This window comes from Arvicanthis niloticus, chromosome 4 (genome assembly GCF_011762505.2).
Source record: "Arvicanthis niloticus isolate mArvNil1 chromosome 4, mArvNil1.pat.X, whole genome shotgun sequence".
NCBI classification, from domain to species: Eukaryota; Metazoa; Chordata; class Mammalia; order Rodentia; family Muridae; genus Arvicanthis; species Arvicanthis niloticus.
The window spans coordinates 112961879-112983920 of NC_047661.1; positions in this window are offsets into that span (position 1 = coordinate 112961879).

A 22042-nucleotide genomic window follows, 5' to 3' on the forward strand; every position below is an offset into this window, starting at 1 on the left:
TTTCATTAATTGACAGAGTATACCTATATTTAAAAATTAACAGAATATCAGGAGATGAACAAATGGCTCAGCAGTTAAACATACTGCTCTTGGAGACGACACAGGTTTGCTTTTCAGCATCCACATGGCAGCTCACAACTGTATATATCTCCAGTTCTGAGGCATCTGATGCCTTCTTCTGATCTCATAAACATCAGGTGCTCTTTCTTGTTCTCTCTCTCTCTCTCTCTCTCTCTCTCTCTCTCTCTCTCTTTGGAAAGTGTAATATTAAGAGAAATGATTCAAACTCAGAAAGAGAAAGCCTACATGTTGTATTTCAGATGCAGATAATACCTGTAATGTATAAGATAGATAGATGATAGATAAAAAGATAGGTAGGTAGATAGATAGATAGATAGATAGATAGATAGAAAGATAGATAGAAAGATAGGTAGATAGATGAGAGAGAGTAAATAGAGAGAGATGATAGATGACAGATAGATAAATTGATAGATGATAGATATATAGATAGATAGAACAGATAGATGAGTGCATACATACACTCATACATACATTCATACATACATACATACATGCATATATATATACATACATACATGGATACAAAAATGTGCATATGGGTAAATTCTAAGAAACTAAAAAGCAGATGAGAAGAGAACTAGAGCGGGTGCTGTGGAAGGGGAAAGAACACAGAGAACATGAAAGGGAAAGAAAAAGGAGAGGCTATGACAAGGTAGAAGATGAGGGAAGAAGAATCTACTAAAACATACTTTGATAAACAATGATATCTAGTTCTTTGTAAATTAAAAATAAAAACAAGTGAAAATAATCCCTCTGTACATATGGACAAAATATCTGTAGTTGTAACATTGAGATTAATATTAAAGCAATAGTCACACACTAATCTGAAGTTATAAATCACATTAAAATAAAATTCAAGTTCAAAATAAAGAAAATTGAATTTTCATCCACTGAAGGAAATCAAAACAATTGTCTAAAATATTTTAAAATATTTATATGCTAACCATTAAAATAAAAGAATAAATGAACTAATGAAATAACTAGAATCAACAGTGAATGCATGAAGTAAAATTTTAAAAATACTGAGATTTGTAACAAAAAACAATAATTCATACATATTCACCTAGTATATTCAAAATAACTGGCTGATTTACTTAAAAGTATATGCAATGTCTACTTTTATAAAATACTCACAAGACTCAAACCCTTTGCACTCATGTACACACAGTAAAACTAAGCATGGACTTCAGTAAAATGAGTGGGAGCAGACCACCAAATATTTCAAAGAGTAAATTCAGGTCAAAGGAAAATATTCAACAATATTTATCATATAAAATTTACAACATCTAGAGGAAGGAGGTTTCCTGCACTAAGGTTTTCAAAAATGAAAAAGAAAAAAGTAAAAAAAAAAAAAAACCTAGATAACATATCCAAAGATATTAGATAAAAACAACAAGCACCTTTTAAGTTTGCACCACTCCAGCCTCATTCCCACTAAGAGAATGGAGGGACCCTACTTTTTTTCAATCCCTTGCAAGTCCATAAATATTTAAAAATAAAAAGAAAGATTGCACCCGACAGGCGACAGTTAATGTTGTAAATCAATGAAGTCATTCAGCAAAGTCCTTGCATATCTGATAGGAAAAAAAAATGACTTCCCCAAAAGAAATCTAAACCTAGTCAATCACTAAAGTGTCTACATGAAGATCTGTTTGGAAGGGTGAATGGCAATGTACCCATTCTTAAGATGAGCTCTGATTTGAAGCAGTATAAGACTAAACTATAGATAGATGATAGATAGATAGATAGATAGATAGATAGATAGATAGATAGGAGATGATAGATAAAAGATGATAGATAAATGATAGATGATAGATAGATAGATAATGATACATAAATGATAGATAGATGATAGTAATATAGAGAGACAATAGATGATAGATAAGATAGATAGATAGATAGACAGACAGACAGACAGACAGACAGACAGATAGATAGATAGATAGATAGATAGAACTGAATGGTTCAGTAGGTAAAGCTATCACAGCAGGAGCCAGGGTCCTAGTCCTAGAACCCTCATAATAGTAACAATGGAAGAGAATTAATTTAAAGTTAGCCTGTGGAGTTCACTTGTGCTCTGTGATACTACAACCCCCCAAAATACATACACATCCTATACCCACAGTAAAAGTAAATTTTTCAAATAATAATGGACAACAAAAAACCTTTACTTTCTTTGGATAAAAAGTGACCACCTCCAACTCCTCACATACCTGTTAAGATCTTTTTTAATATTTAAATTTCTTTTGATTCATTTTTTATAGTTTATTTTTGCACTTTTATTTCTTTCATTTTTCATTAGGCCTTTCAGAATTTTGTACAAGGTATTTTAATCATATTCACTTCCCTCCCGTAAGCCCATCAAAATCCATCTCTGTGTCCTTCCCTGATCACCTAACTTTGTGTCCTCACTTTTATAAGAGTTCAATTTATGCCACCCATATACTGGGATGTATGGTCTTCCACCTGAGTGTGGTTGACTCTGCCTGGGCCCAAACAGTGCTCCCAACTCAGTCCCATGCTGAGATTTGTTTCTGTCTCAAGCTTTGGATGTTCTTGTGCACATTGTCCCAATTGCTTTGAGTTCCTATGTATACCTGCCCTGCTGTGTCTAGAAAACATTGTTTCTCATGAGAAAGGTCATTGATAATAGACTCCATTTTCAGGAAGTCAGTGGGTAAATGGTGTTCATACTTCTTGGAGGAACACCCTTGTGGGTAAGTACAGGATGTGATGCAGCAGGAGACAGTCCAATGTGGGCACAAATTGTTTCTGCCCAGCAGAGAGGTACCTCCTGCCTGGGCTAGACCAGCTACCACAAGAATTCCAGTTCTGTCCATGCTCTGTATCCTGCTGTCTGCTCCTTTGATGACTTTTTTGGCACCAATTATGGAAATAATTTCCTGGTAAAAGGCATTTGTGCTAAATCCATTGGCTTGGAAGTCTGACTAAGCAAGAAGAGCCATGAATGGACTTCTTGGGAAGCTGCAGGTTGGCTAGTTGCATCTGAGGATTCTTAGTTTTGTGTCTTAATTACATAAAAATTTTAATGAGGAAATTTAATAGGAAATCTCTAATAAGGAAAGTCATGGAACAGGCTGAAGGTATAAACAGTAAGAATTACTTCCCATCAACATAAATACAAGAAATGAACCAGAATGTCTTCTGACTCAAATAACCATATGACATAACCATAAGACAGCAGCAATCCTGACACGGTCCAGAAGTCTGAAAGAAAACTTGTCTCCCACGAAGCCTTTCTCAGTGACCTAACTGGAAACTTTAACCTCTTTTCCATCTTCTTCATTCTCTGCCCTTCATCCTTTCACATAGAACAACTGCTGTCATCTCAGGTATTAAGCACTTTACCTGTGTCTTTTATTCTCTAGAACTAGAATGGAGAACCCCAGTTGTGTCTTTAGTTTTTCACAATCCAATGGTTAGAGGGGGCATGGCATGCAGCATGAAATAATAGTGAACGCATGGGTTTAAACAGGCACAATACTGAAGATGTTGCTACATTCTCAGTGCACAGAGCCCTTATAGACTTACAAAGAAAGAAAGAAAGAAAGAGAGAGAGAAAGAGAGAAAGAGAAAAAGAAAGAAAGAAAGAAAAAAGAAAGAAAGAAAGAAAGAAGGAAAGAAAGAAGGAAGGAAGGAAGGAAGGAAGGAAGGAAGGAAGGAAGGAAGGAAGGAGAGAGAGAGAGAGAGAGAGAGAGAGAGAGAGAGAGAAAGACACAAAGACTGTAAAATTGCCTATGGTCTCAAAGTATCCACCATGTGGATCATTAGTTGCTAATGTTGGGGGGAGGGGCACATAAATAAATCAAAATCAAAGCCACAGGCAGGAGCAGAAATGGAAATCAGCTCCAACCTGTGTTCCCACCATGACTTCCCCATGTCCTCAGCAGGACACCACGGGTAGCAACCCTGCCGCTTGCACGTCTGCACTGCTCAATCTTTATGCCCAGATGGAATGCCAAATAGGAATAGAAATTCTCCTTTTGCTTTAGCGTCAGAAACATTTTTAAGTTTTTATTTTTTAGTTGCATTCCATTCCTTACTTCATAGATTTCACACATACATATGTGTGCATTAGCTCTCTGCCATCTCCTGCCTATTAGTAAAATGTATGACATAAATACATCTTGTTCTTTTCTATCACAGTCTTTCTTTCACCATTAACCTTTATGACTTCCAGTTCTCCCATTTTGTTTTGCCCTTCTTCTTTCCTTGTCCCTCTCTCTATCTCCTCTACCTCCTCTCCTCCTCCTCCTCCTCCTCCTCCTCCTCCTCCTCCTCCTCCTCCTCCTCCTCCTCTTCTCCTTTCTTCTTCTTCTTCTCCTTCTCTTCTCTCTTCTTCTTCTTCTTCTTCTTCTTCTTCTTCTTCTTCTTCTTCTTCTTCTTCTTCTTCTTCTTCTTCTTCTTCTTCTTCTTCTTCTTCTTCTTCTTGACAGGGTTTCTCTGTTGTATGTGGTCTCTCTGAAACTTGTTTTGTAGCCCAGACTGACCTAAAACTCAGGGATTACAGGTATGCACCCCCACTCTTGGCTTTGTCTCAATGTTAAGGTCCTTGATTAGTCTTCATTTCTCAAATGGTTTTCTCACATTCTTCTATGTCCTTACTAAATTTTGTTAGTTCCTACTTTATCTTCTTCTGTTTTCTGGCCTTTGTCTCCCATTGTCAGGCCTTGTCTTCCACTGCATTATTTCGTCATTGTTCTCAGTATTGCTTCATTACATCTCTCTTCTGAAATGTGAATTAGGTTGTTGTTTTTCTGCCTACAGAAAGATTTTAAAGGGTTCTCTTCATATGAAAAGAACCGTGCCCTACAATGTGTTCTGTCATCATCCCATCATGCAATTTTTATTTCAGAAAGTCAATTTCTATTGAAACAGACATTAGCAAGGGGTTCCTTCAACAGTAGAATTGGGTACAGTGCTGTTTACCTGGAGAATCCCTCTTTAGTTTGTTTTAAAGAAACATACAGCAGTTCTTAGCCTGCAGGGCCCGAGGGACAGTTAGCTACTGTTCAATGAGTATAGCTGCAGTTTTGTTGGATGAACCAGTTCTGAAAGTTGGTTGAACAACTATACCATGAAATGTTAGTTAAGGCAGAAAATTTTAGATTACTTATATTTTGCCACAATTGGAATGGCTTTAATTGAAGATGTAGCTTAATATAATGAGGACCTTTTTGGCACTCTCCCAGTTGATTCTTAGGAGGTAGATGCTTCCCTTCTAAAGCAGAGTGAAATCTACCTTTCTTTTTCTTCCTCTGTTCCCCGAGTCCCCATTGACTCATATCTATTTAATTTCTTTTAAAAACAGGATTTACATTTTGAATGTTAGTTCTCTGTCTGATGTAGGGTTAGTGAGGATCCCTTCCCAATCTGTAGACTGCCTTTTGTCCTATTGACAGTGTGCTTTGCTTACAGAAGCTTTGCAGTATCTTGAGATCCGATTTATCAATTGTTGATCTTAGAATCTGAGCGTTGGTGTCCTCCTGTTCAGGAAGTTGCCTCCTGTACCAATACCTTCAAGGATATTTTCTACTTTCTTTTCTGTGAAATTCAGTGTATCAGGTTTTATGTTGAGGTCCTTGATCCACTTGGACTTGAGTTTGGTGCAGGGTGATAAATATGGCTTTTCCTCCATGTACTTGTAGATATCCAGTTAGACCAGCACTATTTGTTGAAAATGCTTTCTTTTTTTCACTGTATGGTTTTGGCTTCTTTATCAAAAATCAAGTGTCCATAGGTATGTGGGTTTATTTCTGGGTCTGGAATGGAATGGATTCTATTCCATTGACCAATGTGTCTGCTTCTGCACCAATACCATGCAGTTTTTATCACTATTGCTCTGTGGTACAGCTTGAAGTCAGGGATGGTGATTCCTCTCGAAGTTCTTTTATTGTTCAAGATTGTTTTGGCTCTCCTAGGTTTGTTATTTTTTTCATATGAAGTTTAGAATTGCCCTTTCAAGGTCTATAAAAAATTTGTTTTATAACTTTTATGGGGATTACATTGAATCTATAGATTGCTTTTGGTAAGATGACCCTTTTCACTATGTTAATCCTACCTCTCCATGAGCATAGGAGATCTTTGCATCTTCTGAGATCTTCAATTTCTGTATTTGGGGACTTCAAGTTCTTGACCTCAACCTCCCTGCACATATGTAGGAAATGTGCAACTCGGTTTTCATGTGGGTCCTAAACAATTGGAGCAGCGACCAGCCCAAAAGCTGGTGCCTATGTTCTTCTAGCTAGGCTGTCTTGCCTGTCCTCAGTGGGAGAAAATTTGCCTAGCCTTAAGGAGACTCATTATGCCAAGGTAAGGGGTATCCAGGAGAACCTCCCCTCCCTGGCTCAGAGGAGAAAGAAAAGTGGGGTGGGAGAAATTGTGGGAGGGGTTGACCAGGGGGCAGATAGCAAGTAGGTTGTAAAGTGAATAAGTTAAAAATAGCAATAACTAAATTTTTAAAAAAGATTTATTTTGTAAGTAAGTAAAGGTATGTTTATGTGTATAATTGGTACCATTGGAGGCTAGGGAGGGCTTCTGGTTCTCTATTGTTCAAGTTACTGAAGGTTGTGAACCTCCAGACATGAGTGCTAGGAATGAACTCAAGACATCTTGAGAACACTATAAACTCTTAACCACTGAGCCATCTCACTTTTTAGTTTCAATTCTACTTACACCAATTCCAATTTCAGAAGGATCACTTCCATTCTTGATGTGAACATTTGATCTCCGTTTCTGAGATCTATTTCCTGCTTCTTCTCATTCCATTCTGAGTGAAGTGGATGCTAGTTTTGTTGTTTTGGGTGTTTTGTTTGTTTGTTTGTTTTAGTAGTTATCTTCATTGGACACCAAGAGTAAGGCCCCAAATATAATAGGATTAAAAATACTCTTCAAAACTGCACTATATTGGAAACTACAAATACTATTTTAACTTGAGGAAGTCCCCTTCATAATATGACCCTTAATTTAGGTATCAGACATAGAGGGAGTATGGGATTTCAAAGCCAGGATTTCACAGCAGATCTGATCTCAGCTTTGCTATTTGCAAGCTATGCAAGACTACTTAATGTTTCTTGTGTCTCGGTTTCCTTGTGTACAGGATGCAAATACCAACGCTACTTACCTCATAGCATTATTGAGGGGGAGGAAATGATTTATTATACATTAATCACTTAGTAGAATGTCTAAAACATAGTTTCTTGTTTAGCAATGGGAAGTTTAGTCTAGAACTCCGTGGTTTTTCAAATTACTCTAAGCTATGGGACATTGGTTCAAGTTAAATGCCACACAGATATCTAATAACAAAGCTGATGAAATTAGATATGTTTTCATCTGCAACTCTAAAGCAGCAGAGAATTGAAGAATCATGCCTTCCATCCTTCCAAGTCTCCCCAGGTGATCCCTTGGATATCACTGAGAAACCACAAAACTATGAAGCCCGGATGAAGCACTAATAAGCATTTCCCAAGCTCTCATAGCTGTGTGCCTTTGGGGACTTGTGGCCAGTAATAGAAATCTGACAACAGAGGCTTAAACACATGGAGAGTTATCCTCTCATCTAGAGGTCTGGGGGGGCGGGGAGGGGGAAGCTGCAGTCATGTGGCAGATCTCCAGTGTCATAAGGAAACCACATTCTCTGTCCTCCCATGCTCCTGTCTTCAGTCACCATACTAGTAAAATTAGAAGAGAAAATGGATGGTGAGGGAGGGGTGTGGGTGGGGGAGTGGAAGTGGAGAGTGGGGGCTTTTAACCAATTTCACCCAATACCTTCTGTCAACATCTCAGTATCTATCTCTCCACAGAAATCTGGCTACAAAAACAACTTTTTACTAGACATAAAATTTATAATTAATAATTTTATTTTTCTTGGTAGAGGATGGTGTTCTGCTAGATAATCTTCTGTGGGATCCATTTTAAAACATCATTATGCTTAATGAGTAAAATGGATGCTGAAGTTTCATTTTGAAGCAAAGAGGTAAGGAAAGAAGGGGATATCAATCAAAATTTGACTTCCTGAATTGGTTTTTGCATAACCCTTAGTATTCATAAGGCTTCTGCATAAATACATCCATTTCTCTAGTGATAAAAATAATCACAACGAAAGCCTAATTGCTCTGAACGTATTTTTCTCCTTGTCCAGGGAAGTGAAAGGTTGAATCGTGGCTCTCTACATAGTGAGAGCTAAGTAGTGGATTTACAGTGTGAAAATAATAAGTAATTATAAAATCACAAATAGAAATTAAAGACTAGATAAGGCTAACATAGGGTGCCGAACACTGAGCAACACGCTTTCCTTCTATTGAATGATATTTTCCTGTGAATTCATTTACATGTCAATTTTCTAATTTTTATTAGGAGAAATTTAATACCAGTAATAAATAAGGTTTCATAAAAGTGAGATTTCTTTTGAGAAAATAGAAAAATTTTAGAAATTCAAATCACATTAAGAGAGAAAAGCTTAGAATAGCTTTAAAAATAGAAGTTAAAGTGACCTTGAGAATCTAAGCTCTTACAGGGCAGGTTCTACTTACTATCAGAACCACCAAAGTATGCTGAAAACTGACTACTGCCTCAAATCTTTGAAGAATATATGTAATCCTTTATATATTTATAAATAATTACCAAATCAAAAAATAATTTAGAATGCTTTTAAAAGATTACAAGCCATCAAATCCCATTTTCTTAGGAATTCCAAAATCTCCTATTCCTAGGGACGGAAAAATATGTAAATCTTTCAAATTACCAAAATTGAAATGAACAGTGTTAAAGACAATAATAGCTACTGAAGTTCCATTTTACACAAATACACAGAGAGAGAGAGAGAGAGAGAGAGAGAGAGAGAGACAGAGACAGAGAGAGAGACAGAGACAGAGACAGAGAAAGAGAGACAGAGACAGAGACAGAGACAGAGACAGAGACAGAGACGTAGACATAGCCCTTCATTTATTTTTGGTCTTTGTAGTATGGTGTGTGTGCGTGTGCGTGTGCGTGTGCGTGTGCGTGTGTGTGTGTGTGTGTGTGTGTGTGTGTACATGTGCTTGTTAGGAATAGAGTTTGATATTGGGTGTCTTTCTCTTTCTTTCTCCATCTTATTTTTTTAAGAGTCTATTATTGAACCAGTTAAGAAAGTCTAGCTGGCCAGTGTGTTCCAGAGTCTCTCCTGTGTCTATTTTCAAATCCTCAGTGACAGGCACGGATCACACTATAGGTTCTGGGGGTCTAAATTAAGTTTCTTATGGTTGCACAGCAAGCAATTTATAGTTAGTTATCATATCAGCCCTAAACATAATCTTTTCTGATGAAATGGACTAAAATATCTAAGAAAACTGACAACAGAAATTTATAGAACTGTAAGTGAGATGAAAATGCTGTTCTCATCACACAATTTATCTTGCTTACTTCAATAGTATATTATCAAGTATTTGAATAAGTGTGTGTGTGTGTGTGTGTGTGTGTGTGTGTGTGTGTGTGTGTGTGAAATCAAGCTACTATTATTTACAGAACTAGTCCAATTTCTAAAAATTTATGGTAAATAATTATAAAATATAAAACCACAGTCTGTCTCAGCCTGAAGCACAAAATATCAATGGACATTAAAATAGCAAACACATACACAGCTCCTACATATGACCAGATGAATAAACAACTACCATTTCAATGTTGAATAAGTCCAAGAGTCTTGAATGGAAACAGGTCTGGTCATCAGATGTGACACTCAGGAACATTCTATCTGGCATAAATCATGCTACATTGTTATTGACAATCCTATTTAAAAAGACTTTTCATACTATATAAGTATCTTTTCTAGAAGAATAAAGAAATTATCCCCCTCCAGTAAAAAGCAGATGATACCAAAAACACTTCTTGGTATCATGTTCTGTTTCACACTGGACCACTCTGAAGGTCTAAGATCTGCTTAGCTACTAGTACTGATGGACTGGAATATTCCTGTTGCAACTTCTAACCAAAGGCTGTGTCTCAGGCAGAAAAATATTGATCTGTTCATACACCGATGTAGATGGTATAGGAGCTCTGAACTGGTTTTTGTTAAAAATTTAAAAAACAATTATTATGATTTTGGAAATTGTTCAATTTTATTTGTGTATATGTGTTGTCTGGGTGAGTTTTTTAACCCATGGGACTCATGGAAGACAGATGAGAACATTAGCCCCTGGACCTGGAGTTAAAGGCATTCATGAGCCACAGCACATGGACACTAGGAACAGAACTCTAGCCCTCTGAAAGAGCAGTGTACGCTCTTAACTGCTGAGCCATCTCTTTAGATCCTAAAACAATGTTCTTACCTAGAACTATCATATATGTATATATATGTATGTATTATTGATAATATAGTGTATATTAGAAATATATACTATATATATTGGAGATATATACATGTATATATATGTGTGTACATATATACATGTATATATGTGTGTATATATACATATATGTGTGTATGTATATGTGTGTGTGTGTGTGTGTGTGTGTGTGTGTGTGTGTAAAAGAAAGTGCCTGATGATTCCATGATGGTGCTGAAATTAAGACACAGCACATGCGAAGAAGATTAAAGATATCATTCAGCCAAAACTACAGAGCAGGGTAGAAGTGGCTCATGGTAAGATCCTAAGAGTACAATTTTAACAACAGTTCCATCATCACTAGAGGGTCACATGTTCCCAAACATAACTGGACACTGAGCCCAATGAAATCCTGCCACACCATGTTTTTCTGGAAAATGCCAAAAGATGCCTATGACTGGTATCCCAATCAACTTGTAAGTGAAAGCACTCCGCAGTTGCTCTCTACTAGGTCCTTATGCTAATTTAACAAGGTTATTCTCTTTGGAATCTTTTAAGATAAACTTTATCAAAAAATGTTTAATTCTACATATATTAAGGTTAATTACCAAGACCCCACAGAAGGTATTTGTAATCTCTTCTCACTGTATCAAAAGATGATTTGACAACTATGATCCAGAACACTTGTCTATGTACTGATCTTTTGATAGAAATTCCCCAAACTGTCTCTTTTAAATTCAAATTCAAAATTTTTCAATTTATTTGATGCAAGGTGGCAGGATTATATTTTGTGTCATTTTTATTATTACTACAATGAAATCACCGAGGTAATTTATTCTAAAAAGAATTGAAGGGCTATTTAGCTGAGAATTACTGAAGTTTAACGTCTTGGTCATGTATGTGCTCACATTGTTTGGACCTCCAATGAGGGTGGCCGAGAGTAGAAGGTATGAGTGTGTATGTATGAGTCCACAGTAACATCCCAAACTGGGACCAAGGCAGAGGGATTGGGTAGAGCACCACAATTCCTTTGGAGAACACACAGACCTAAGTGACATAGACATCTTAAAGTTGTGCTCAGTATCTCCAGTCATTGATGTACTGGGGAACCAAATCCATAAAATAGAGGACTGTTTAAACATATAGACAAACCACAACAAATGAAAACAAACAAGAGATGCTTCAGGCTAGAGAAATAAGTCACTTGCTTCCATCCTAAAAGCAGGAAATCATGAAGATTGTATTCTTTAAAGCAGAGTTTGTTTACTCATCCATATACTTACTTTTCTTCAAGGACTTTTATATCCAGCCTGATAGGATAATAGAAGAGAGAAAGATAAAAAATATACAGCTTTACAGGGACATAAAGTGTTTACATTTGTATGTAGCATTTTTTTTAAGTTCCTAACTTGGAAACTGTTTGTGAAGATGGTTACTTGCAGCCAACATTCTTTTACATAATTCATGTGCAACAATAATGTAATCCTTTATATATTTATAAATAATTACCAAATCAAAAAATAATTTAGAATGCTTTTAAAAGATTACAAGCCATCAAATCCCATTTTCTTAGGAATTCCAAAATCTCCTATTCCTAGGGACGGAAAAATATGTAAATCTTTCAAATTACCAAAATTGAAATGAACAGTGTTAAAGACAATAATAGCTACTGAAGTTCCATTTTACACAAATACACACACACACAGAGAGAGAGAGAGAGAGAGAGAGAGAGAGACAGAGACAGAGACAGAGACAGAGACAGAGACAAAGACGTAGACATAGCCCTTCATTTATTTTTGGTCTTTGTAGTATGGTGTGTGTGCGTGTGCGTGTGCGTGTGCGTGTGTGTGTGTGTGTGTGTGTGTGTGTGTACATGTGCTTGTTAGAAATAGAGTTTGATATTGGGTGTCTTTCTCTTTCTTTCTCCATCTTATTTTTTTAAGAGTCTATTATTGAACCAGTTAAGAAAGTCTAGCTGGCCAGTGTGTTCCAGAGTCTCTCCTGTGTCTATTTTCAAATCCTCAGTGACAGGCACTGATCACACTATAGGTTCTGGGGGTCTAAATTAAGTTTCTTATGGTTGCACAGCAAGCAATTTATAGTTAGTTATCATATCAGCCCTAAACATAATCTTTTCTGATGAAATGGACTAAAATATTTAAGAAAACTATAAGAAAAAGAAAAGACAACAATAATGCCCCGGGGAAGTCTTGCTTCCATCAAGCTAAACTCTCCTCTATAGGTATCCTGTGAATTTTAAAATCAAAAAACACAAAAGGAAACCTAGAGTTTAAGGAAATGGGGCATCAGCTAATAGGCACAGACATATAAGAACATGCACGCATACATACATGTGTGCACACACAGTGTAATTTGATTTTGTCTTTTATGTGTGTATGTTAAGCAAAACTTCCTCCTTGATCAATCGTACTGATTAAGATGAAATTGCCCAGGGGCAAAAGAAAGAAGAAAGGAGGTCTTCAATAGAAAAAAACAAAATTACGATCTGATCATAAAAACCAGTGAAATGGAGAAACTAAGAAAGAAGAAACTATTTGACCTCAAATGAGAGGAAGGAATCACCTGGGAAGAGAGGATGTCAACTGAAGAGTTGCCTCCATGAGACTGGCTAATAGGAAAATCTGTGAAGCAATTTTTTATTTTTGATTGAAGAGGGAGGGTTCCACCCACTGTGGATGCTGCCACCTATGGGAAAGTGAGACTGGGTAAAATAAAAAAAGCCTGTGCAAACCATGAGGATCAAGTCAGTAAACAGCATTCCTCCGTGGCCTCTGCTTTAGCTCCTGCCTTGGGTTCCGGTTTCAGCTTTGCTTGAAGCTGGACTGTAAAGTGAAAGCCAGAAACTCTTCTTCCTCAGATTGTTTTCCATCATAGTGTCTCTCACAGCGACAAAGCAAAGCAGAACACCGGGCCTCCAAGTCATACTGACTCATAGATAAGTAACTTCAGCACGTTGTGCTATTTACTGCTGGCCTAACATATTGTCTAAAGTGTTGTCTAAGTCCACACAGTATAGGTCTAACATCTATGGGTTATGCATTTCTAAATCTCTCTCTAGTCTGAAAATTGAAGTTTACTAAATAAATACTTGGAGTTTTCGGCCTTATGGGTCCTAGCAGGAAACAGGTATTATATTAAGAGTGATCAATGACAATTTAATTAAAGAGTTATTTACAAACCACAGGTAAATTGAAAAGAAACAAAAATGGTTAGCTCAAAAGTCCCAAGGCAGAATGAATAATGAACAAATTGTAACTGCCAGAGAAGGAAAACCACAAAGAATAGTCATGATATACGCTCTCTGAGAGAACAACATTTCAACATCTGTGACTTTTGACATAGGAACAAGATCATGACAAAAACTCATATTGAAAAAAATGATGAAAGGGAAAAAGAGACAAGAACACCAGAGTCTACTTTCCTTTGGTTTGCCGCCAGTGTCTCACTAACATTGAACCTAGTCAAAAAGCACAGGAAGTTTGGCACCCCTTGATTTGATCCTTAAAAACCATCCTCCAAGTGCACACTACAGGGGGAGAACAAGGACATGAAGCAGAGCCCCAGCATCACATGAACATCCAGTACATCCTCTGCCCATCTGAGACAGGCTCAGCATCTCTTCAGTGCTTTGCTGAAAGTCCAGGGAACATTTAGCCAAACAAGCTCCATTTTGCCCATAATTTCTTCTGTGCATCGTTCATAACCAACTGATATAATAAAGATGTTAAATTGTCAGTGCACAAATATAGAATGGCGTCTACATAAACACGGAGAGACAGACGGCTCCAGGACACGAAGAGATTATTAGAAAGAGTGGGGGTTTCACAGCATAGAGGGACCATTTCTTTCACACTATCATCAAAGTGATGCTATAAAACTCAAATCTAGATGGAAGACTGAATTACACTGATTTGAAATAGGCGCAGAGAGCACATTAGGAAGAGGCAGCCTTGGATCTTGGGTACTAGAGAATATTGTTGCAATCCCAGCACTAAGTAGAAATCAAGCTATAAAAACTGTTAGGATACTTTATATCCATTTTAGCCAAATTTGGAGTTTGCAAAGTAATAAAGCATTAAAACGCAGTTTTATATATATATATAAAGTAATATGACAACACTGGCTGAACAGCATGAAACTGTCAAGAAATCATGGGAGGTTCAGTAAGAACATTGAAGGAATTGGGACCATGAACGGAAATACATCTACCACTGTGCAAATGTCAGATTTGCAAACAAATATTCCACTGCTCGGTCTATGTCTGAAGCTAAGCCCATATGAGGCATAAGAAGTAGATGTTGATACACGGCCAGCTCAGTGTACTGGTTGGTGAACTAATAGCATGGCTGTAGGTTAGAGGATACAGCACAGCCAGGCTCCTCATTAACTGAAGCTAGAAAAAAATCTGTGGATCATAGACAATCGTCAATACTCTGTCCTACAGGTAAGTTCAGTTTGTTTTGGTGAGGATTATGATTTTTATCAAGAATCTAGGGGTGGAAATAAATACACCATGACTGACTGTAACCTTCTAATAGGCTCCATGGTAGTGGGAAAACAAACCGAGAGCTTCATATTTATCTCTGTGTGATCCAGTCAAAAGAGGCTGAGGTGAGGCAAGAAGATACAAAAAAAAAAAAAAAAAAAAAAAAAAAAAAAAAAAAAAAAAATGCTAGAGCTGCTGCAGCTGAAGATCCAAGCCAGGCTCTACTATAGCCACCTTTGCCAGTGCCCTAAGGGACGCCTGTGTCTTAGAGAACATGCCAGATGAGGAAAATGGGGGAGCTTTGGTTAACAAGCCCCGGTACAGACTCTAGAAACAGAACAGAATTCATGAGGCTTCTTTGTCTGACCTGTGAGCTTTTAACATGGAGCTTCTGGTGGGAGGAGATAAGGGAGATAGAGCAGTTAGTTAGCAACCCCCCAAAAAGGAAAGTATTCCAAGCCTCATCAAACAGCCACATGCTCAAAGAGACACAAGCCCATTCACATGGGAAGGTCTGTGCTGTCAGGGCTCATTGGTTCCTACTCTTCATTTTGATAGTCCGTTCCTTCTACGATAGTATCTTACTTTGCTTTTGGTTTCTATGACAAACCCAACCCAATGCCACTTGGGAAGGGAAGTGCTTGTTAGGCTTACAAGTTCTGATCACAGTTAGTCATTGAGGTGAGTCAGGGCAGGAGCTTAAGGCAGGAACTGGAACAAAGGGTCTGAAGGAACCCTGCTTACTGGCTTTCTCCTCCAGCCTGCCACATTAAGCTCCTTTCCTTCTACCTCCCAGGATGACTGGGTCCAGGGTGGCACTACCTACCGTGTGCCTGCCCACATCAAGCATTACTTAGGAAAATTCCCCCCACATACTTCCCAATAGTCCAATTTGATGCAAGCATTTTTATAGCCAAGGCTTCCCAGATAATGCAGGTTTATGTCACGTTGACAAAAATATTCAGCACATAAACCGAATACATATTCCCTTTTATGTAATCTATTTGTAGCCTTCAAGTTCCATTATATGTAACGGCCTGAAGCACCATCCCATTTTCTCCCACAATTCTATTGCTTAATGAGGCTCTCTTTCCCCTTAATGCCAGACAAAGCTAGAACATCCTAGATGGCTGGCAGTAGGTACTCACTCCTGCCAGGGGCTTACTGTAGTTTCCATCCACAGCACCTGTATGTATCTTGATCTGCTTCTATGGTTCAGCCAGCTTCCTGGGAAACATTTTCCAGTGGCAAGCATCTGAACAGGAAGAAAGCAAAGCTTCCAGTGAGGCTTTAGTCGTACTCCTCTGTCACGTCGCACTGGTAAAGGAGCCATAGGGATGGTCCAGAGTCCAGAGAGAGGGATACAATCAAAAACAGAATTTCTGCTATCTTGGGTCTCACAAATGTTTGCACATAAAATTTTCATGTCAGCACTCTCAACAATCATGTCAGAAAACAATGACAAGGAGTGCTGGGAATGGCAGCCTTGAGTTCCCTCCTGATCCCAGCTTATTTCCTGGAGGAAACATGAGGAACTGAAACGTTAAAATGCCACCATTGTCAACCAGAGAGGAGCTGGGAGCTGGTTGCTTAGTTGCTAAGTAACTAAATTACTAATCAGAATTTGAAAGTGGAAGAATACAGGAGAATAAAGAAAAGAGTCAAGGTGAAAATGAAAACTTGGGGATTCAAACCACTCTTAAGTGTAGGCCCTGTGCCCAGCAATAGATGACCAACAACACAAAAGAAAGTCAGTAGAGGTTCTTTGTCTCATGTTTGGTCAGGGCCTTACCCACCTTGCAGGTCCTTTGCATAAGTATTATAACTTCCAGGTTGGTGATTTTATGGGATTCATCTATGTACAAATATATGCGTTTCTTAGTTTAAGTGGGTTTGTGGGGTTTGGGGGTGTTCTTTTTTCTTTGTTAGTTTTGTCTTATTCCAGTTTGTTTTTGTTGTTGTTGTTGTTGTTTTAACTTATTTTAATATTATTTAAATGCCTGTTTTCTAATGAGAAGCAGGAAAGGTATGGATTCTAATGGAGGGGAAGTAGAGATCTTAGGAGAGTTGGAGAAGGGGAAACTATAATCAGAATATATTAAAATCTATTTTCAGAAAAACTAAAAATATATTAAATTATAAATGTGAGAAATACAGATGTTCAAAATGAGATGGGTCTGGTTAACCTGGTTCTAAATCTAACCTCCCTGAATCCAGAAGTAGAGTTCAGTTGAGAGTAAACAGGAACCCTAGGGAATGGATAAAATACTTAGCCTTCTTATAAAATATCAAAGTGGCACATGTAATACAGATGCTGTTATTTTAACTATTGTTATGGATGGACTTTATCATCTTCCCTTGTTTAAACATATAAACATGATGTTTTAAAAAATTGTAATGATAAAGAGGTTTTTTAACCTCTTTCTGAAAGCATAATCAATATAATCAAGGTAAAATACAGTTACATAATAGGGAGAAATAGAGCTAAAAAAAAAAAAAAAGGTTAGGGATCGTTAGGGCCAGGGTAGTTTCTTCTATCTGAACTATTTTTTAATTTGATGCTTTTAAATATATTTTTATAATATTTGTCAGAGTTTTTTTTTTTTTTTAGGAGGAGTTTCCAACTCAGCAAGAACACCCATTTCTGTGAGCAGTGAATTGTCTACCTAGGCTCTGTCTGTTGCCAAATCAGCTTCATCTATATTCTCAACTACATAGTTTATCATTGGTAGCCGCTCTTCATGATCACTTTTCTGTACTTATTTTAACATCGTGTATTTAAGATTATTCTATTGGGTCGGGAAAGAAAGAAAGACTGTAAAACAAATATATCTAATAGCTGAAACAGGAGTCGTCCAGCAAAGTTCCAGAGGCTCTAAATGCCTTGTTCCCACTAACATCAGGATGAGTAATAAAAGCACTTTCTCTGGGGACACTTTGAAATTTTAGCTGCCGTATCATTGGAAATGTTTCACAGTGAAATTGTGTCTCTCATCCCACAGCAAATAGTCATCGTAACACTCTTTCCCTTCGTCCCCAGCAAGCAATAGCATCTAAGTCAGTTATCTGTAGGGATCACTTCTGTCTTGTCAACTGCACCCAGGCGAGGTTAGTCAGGCAGCACTCCTGACTTGCGGATCTAGAACAGCGCCCTTGTAACAACTCGTTTCTCTTCCGAGCTGACAAATGGACTGGACTGCATGACATCTTCAACCAGTGTGCTGAGTCACTGAAGAAGAATGTACAAACAGGATTCACTACAGGTGGAGGCTTTAAGAGTCAATTCTTACAGGTTGATGCTTAAGACCTGCAATAACAGCCTTACTTCTCCTCATGGACAGAAAAAGGAAAATAGGGAGTTCTGTCTGTCCATCTGTCTGTCTCTGTCTCTCACACACACACATGCATGTGTATTCCTGCTTTGTATTAGTTTTAACCTCTCTCATTGGGACCCAAAGAAGATCTACAGCTACCATTAGATAATATAAATTATGTGCTTACAAAACTTCCAAGTATCATTCTGTGTCTCTTCTAAATGGGATATAATCACAGTGTGTGTTCTACAGAGTGATTGTAAGGATGAATGAAGTGGATGTTACTGAGTATCTCTTGTTCAAGAATTGTGTAATGACATAGGTATATGATTATACATATGCATATATATGGATATATATCCATATGTAGCCTGGTTACTGGTTGAGCTAAGGCTTGAATCCCCGGAAACCCTGAAGGGACAGTAGGTGCTTCATCAGTTCCCAGGCACCAGGCCCCTGTCACTAGCTGTAGCCTCCCATATATTTGTGGCCATCGGTCACATATGGTCAAAGCCCCAAGCTCCTCCACATGTAGAAAACGTGACTTGTGGTCATGTAGGCTCAAGACAGATCTCCATTTTAATGAGGTACCTAAAGGACTGAAGGATTTAGCCATTAAGTTTTCCTTCCCAGACGCTCCTCCCTGCAAAAGGTATTTAACCTCAGGCCTGCCCTGAGAAGTGGGGTACAGTTTTATTCATCCACTTTCCTCCATGACAATAAATGCCTTAAAACCATGGACTGCCCCTTTTCATCAGGATTCGCTGTGGGAAGCCATGGAGAAGGGCTTCACCTATAGAGCCACAGTCTAATCTCCCATAGAAGGCCTCTCTGCACTCCGAACCATGGCCACCACCAAGCCCAAGCCAACCTCTAACAAGCTAGCTGGACCTCCCCACTTTCCCCACCCTGCCCCAGGCCAGATCCAGCCCACAGGGCCCCCACTCCATTCTCAGATCTTCCAAGACTCCCATCAACAAGTGGATGTCCAAGAACCTGAGAACCAGAAGGCATTGGCCCAGGCCCAGGGCCCCCTGAGCCAGCTATGGCTATCCCATACCTCAAACTGTGCTTCCCCACCTCCCCCAACCTCCAGAGCAGTGTCCTGTGGCTTCCCTAAGGCCCATCACACTCCCAGCAACAGCGTGAGGTAAGCGTGGTCAACACTTCCCCCATTCTGCCTACCAGAACAGGTATGCAGGACCCAACAACCCTACATATATATGTATATGTAATCTCTAAATGTAGTGTGTGTGTGTGTGTGTGTGTGTGTGTGTGTGTGTGTGTTATAATGACTAAACTATACATTAGCTTTTTGGTGCATATAGTAGATTGGTTGTGATTTAAGTGTTTCCCTAAAGGTTTGTATGTTAAGAGCTTAGCTCACAGAGTACTGATGGGAGCTGTTGGAATAAGAAAGATTATAGACAGGAAGTTGGGGATCAGGGACTAAGTCCAACACCCTCATTATACTGCCCCTTTTTATATTACATATAGTTAAGACAACTACCCAAAGTTTTCCTCCAATTACAAAGAAAAAAAAAGTGGGGAGGGGCTTCCTGGTCATTTCCACAGGTATTAAATAGTATTTAAAATAACTATTAAATATAAGATCTCTGGATATGCACAGTGACCAACTTATGATCTTTCATTAATGTTGTTCCAACAGACAGGGCAAATCGAGGAGATTTCTCTTCTGTACTTGTCCTGTGTTTCAAACAATTGTATGTGTGCTCCTAATGTTTGTAGCTGTAACTCTTTATATAACTTAACTGCCATAAGAGGTGGAACTAGTCAGAGATCCCCACGCAACATTCCTATCTCAACATCTCAGAGGCTATAAAAAAATAAAAACAGAATCTTATGTAGCTCCAGGAAAGCCCTCACTCATGATGTTGCCTGTACCACTCCCTAGTGTATATGCGTTTGATTTCTCAAATTTATTCCTCTGCCAAATAAATACTTTGCTTTCTGGCCTTCTGTAGCCATCTTCATTAATTGACAAGAACAAGAGGTCAGAACTTTCTAATAAACCTTCCATCAACAGAACTTTTGGGACTTTCCCATTCCTCTGATCCCTCAAGAGAAAAAAATATATCAAATGTCTTCATTGCAATCATAGGTAAAGAGTATGTTTTATATGACAATTCTGTACTAAATACATATTTATATAGTTTGTGAGATAATTATTCTCTATGTGTAATAATTTCTGATATCATATTATTGAATGTAATTCTCTTAGTTGTAAGTTATAACATTGAGTTCATGGTTCACATACTTTTTCTGATTTTGTCTCAACATTATATTTATTCTTGAATGTGGTTCAGTGCAAAGTCACAGTTGTCCAAATATCCTTCACATGTTAGTGTGTGATAGAAGCAAAGTCAAAGAAGCTAAACAGTAGTTCTAGTTATGCTCAAAAGAGCTCACCAGAAAATTATAATTAAGACCCCAGTAGGCTTTCTAAATGACGTATCAAACGGGTATGTTGTTAAAGGTATTTAATTAAATGAAAAAAAATATTGGGCAGGATTACAGTTCTAATAATTGGGGAATAGGTGTCCTTTTCAAATTTCTGTCAAAAGTATTTAATGCTGAAAGGAATTTAAGGTTGAAGAAAAATATAATACCAGCATTTCTTTCGAGTTTTAATATTCTACTGTCTCACTGTACTCCTAGTAGAAAAGAACATGAACCTGTTCATCTCTTTCATCCTTGCTGCCACGTGTTCACACTTTACACACTCAGCTGCAGCTGCTTCGCAGTTTATAATGTACACACTGTTGTGCTTAAGCACAATGGAGGCAAAGTAAGTCAATGGGAATGTGGGAATGGATCTCAGAGGTGCCTTCTGTTATTTATTTATTTATCAATTTGGTATTTTAAATATTTTAATCATTTGCTTCCTAAACATTTATAAATATATGTCATCATCAACTTTTGAATGCAAGGTCAATGTCTTCTACTCAATCTCTCTCAACTGTGGTTATTAGTACACGAAAATTCAACAAGCCATTTGTAAAATAATATTTCTGTTTCTTCTTTCTTCTTGCTTTCTTCTCCCTTCTTTCTTCTTCTTCTTCTTCTTCTTCTTCTTCTTCTTCTTCTTCTTCTTCTTCTTCTTCTTCTTCTTCTTCTTCTTCTTCTTCTTCTTCTTCTTCTTCTTCTTCTTTTCTCTTTGGATCAACTTCAAGACTGCCATGGTGCAGGAGGAGCTGAGAGTTCTACAACTTCATCTGAAGGCTGCTAGCAGAATACTGACTTCCAGGCAGCTAGAATAAGGGTCTTAAAGCCCATGCCCACATTGACACACCTACTCCAACAAGGCCACACCTACTTCAATGGTGCTACTCCCTGGGCTGAGCATAGGCAAATCATAACAGATTCCTTACAGGCAAATAAAATTTAAGTAACTGGTTAGATTATAAAAAAATGAAGGCTTTTTTTTTTCAATTTAGGGGCTAGAGAGATGGCTCAGTGGTAAAGATCACGTGTTGCTCTTATGGCAAACCCAGGTTTGAATTCCAGAATCCACAGAGCAGCTGACAGCCATCTCTTCCTCTAGTTCCAGAGCATCTCATGCTCTCTTTTTTGCCTCCCCAAGCACCACACCTGCATGATTCAAGAACATACATGCAAACAAAATACATGTACAAAAAAATATTTTCAAATAAAATAAAATTCTGGCACTTTTCAGGTAGGACATAGGCAAAGAAGCCTATGATCTTGGTTCAATGATGTATCCATCACAAAAAGAGCTCCTTAACGAAGGCTCTCAGTGGTTAGTTACCCTGACAGGTAACATTGGATAAAGCTGA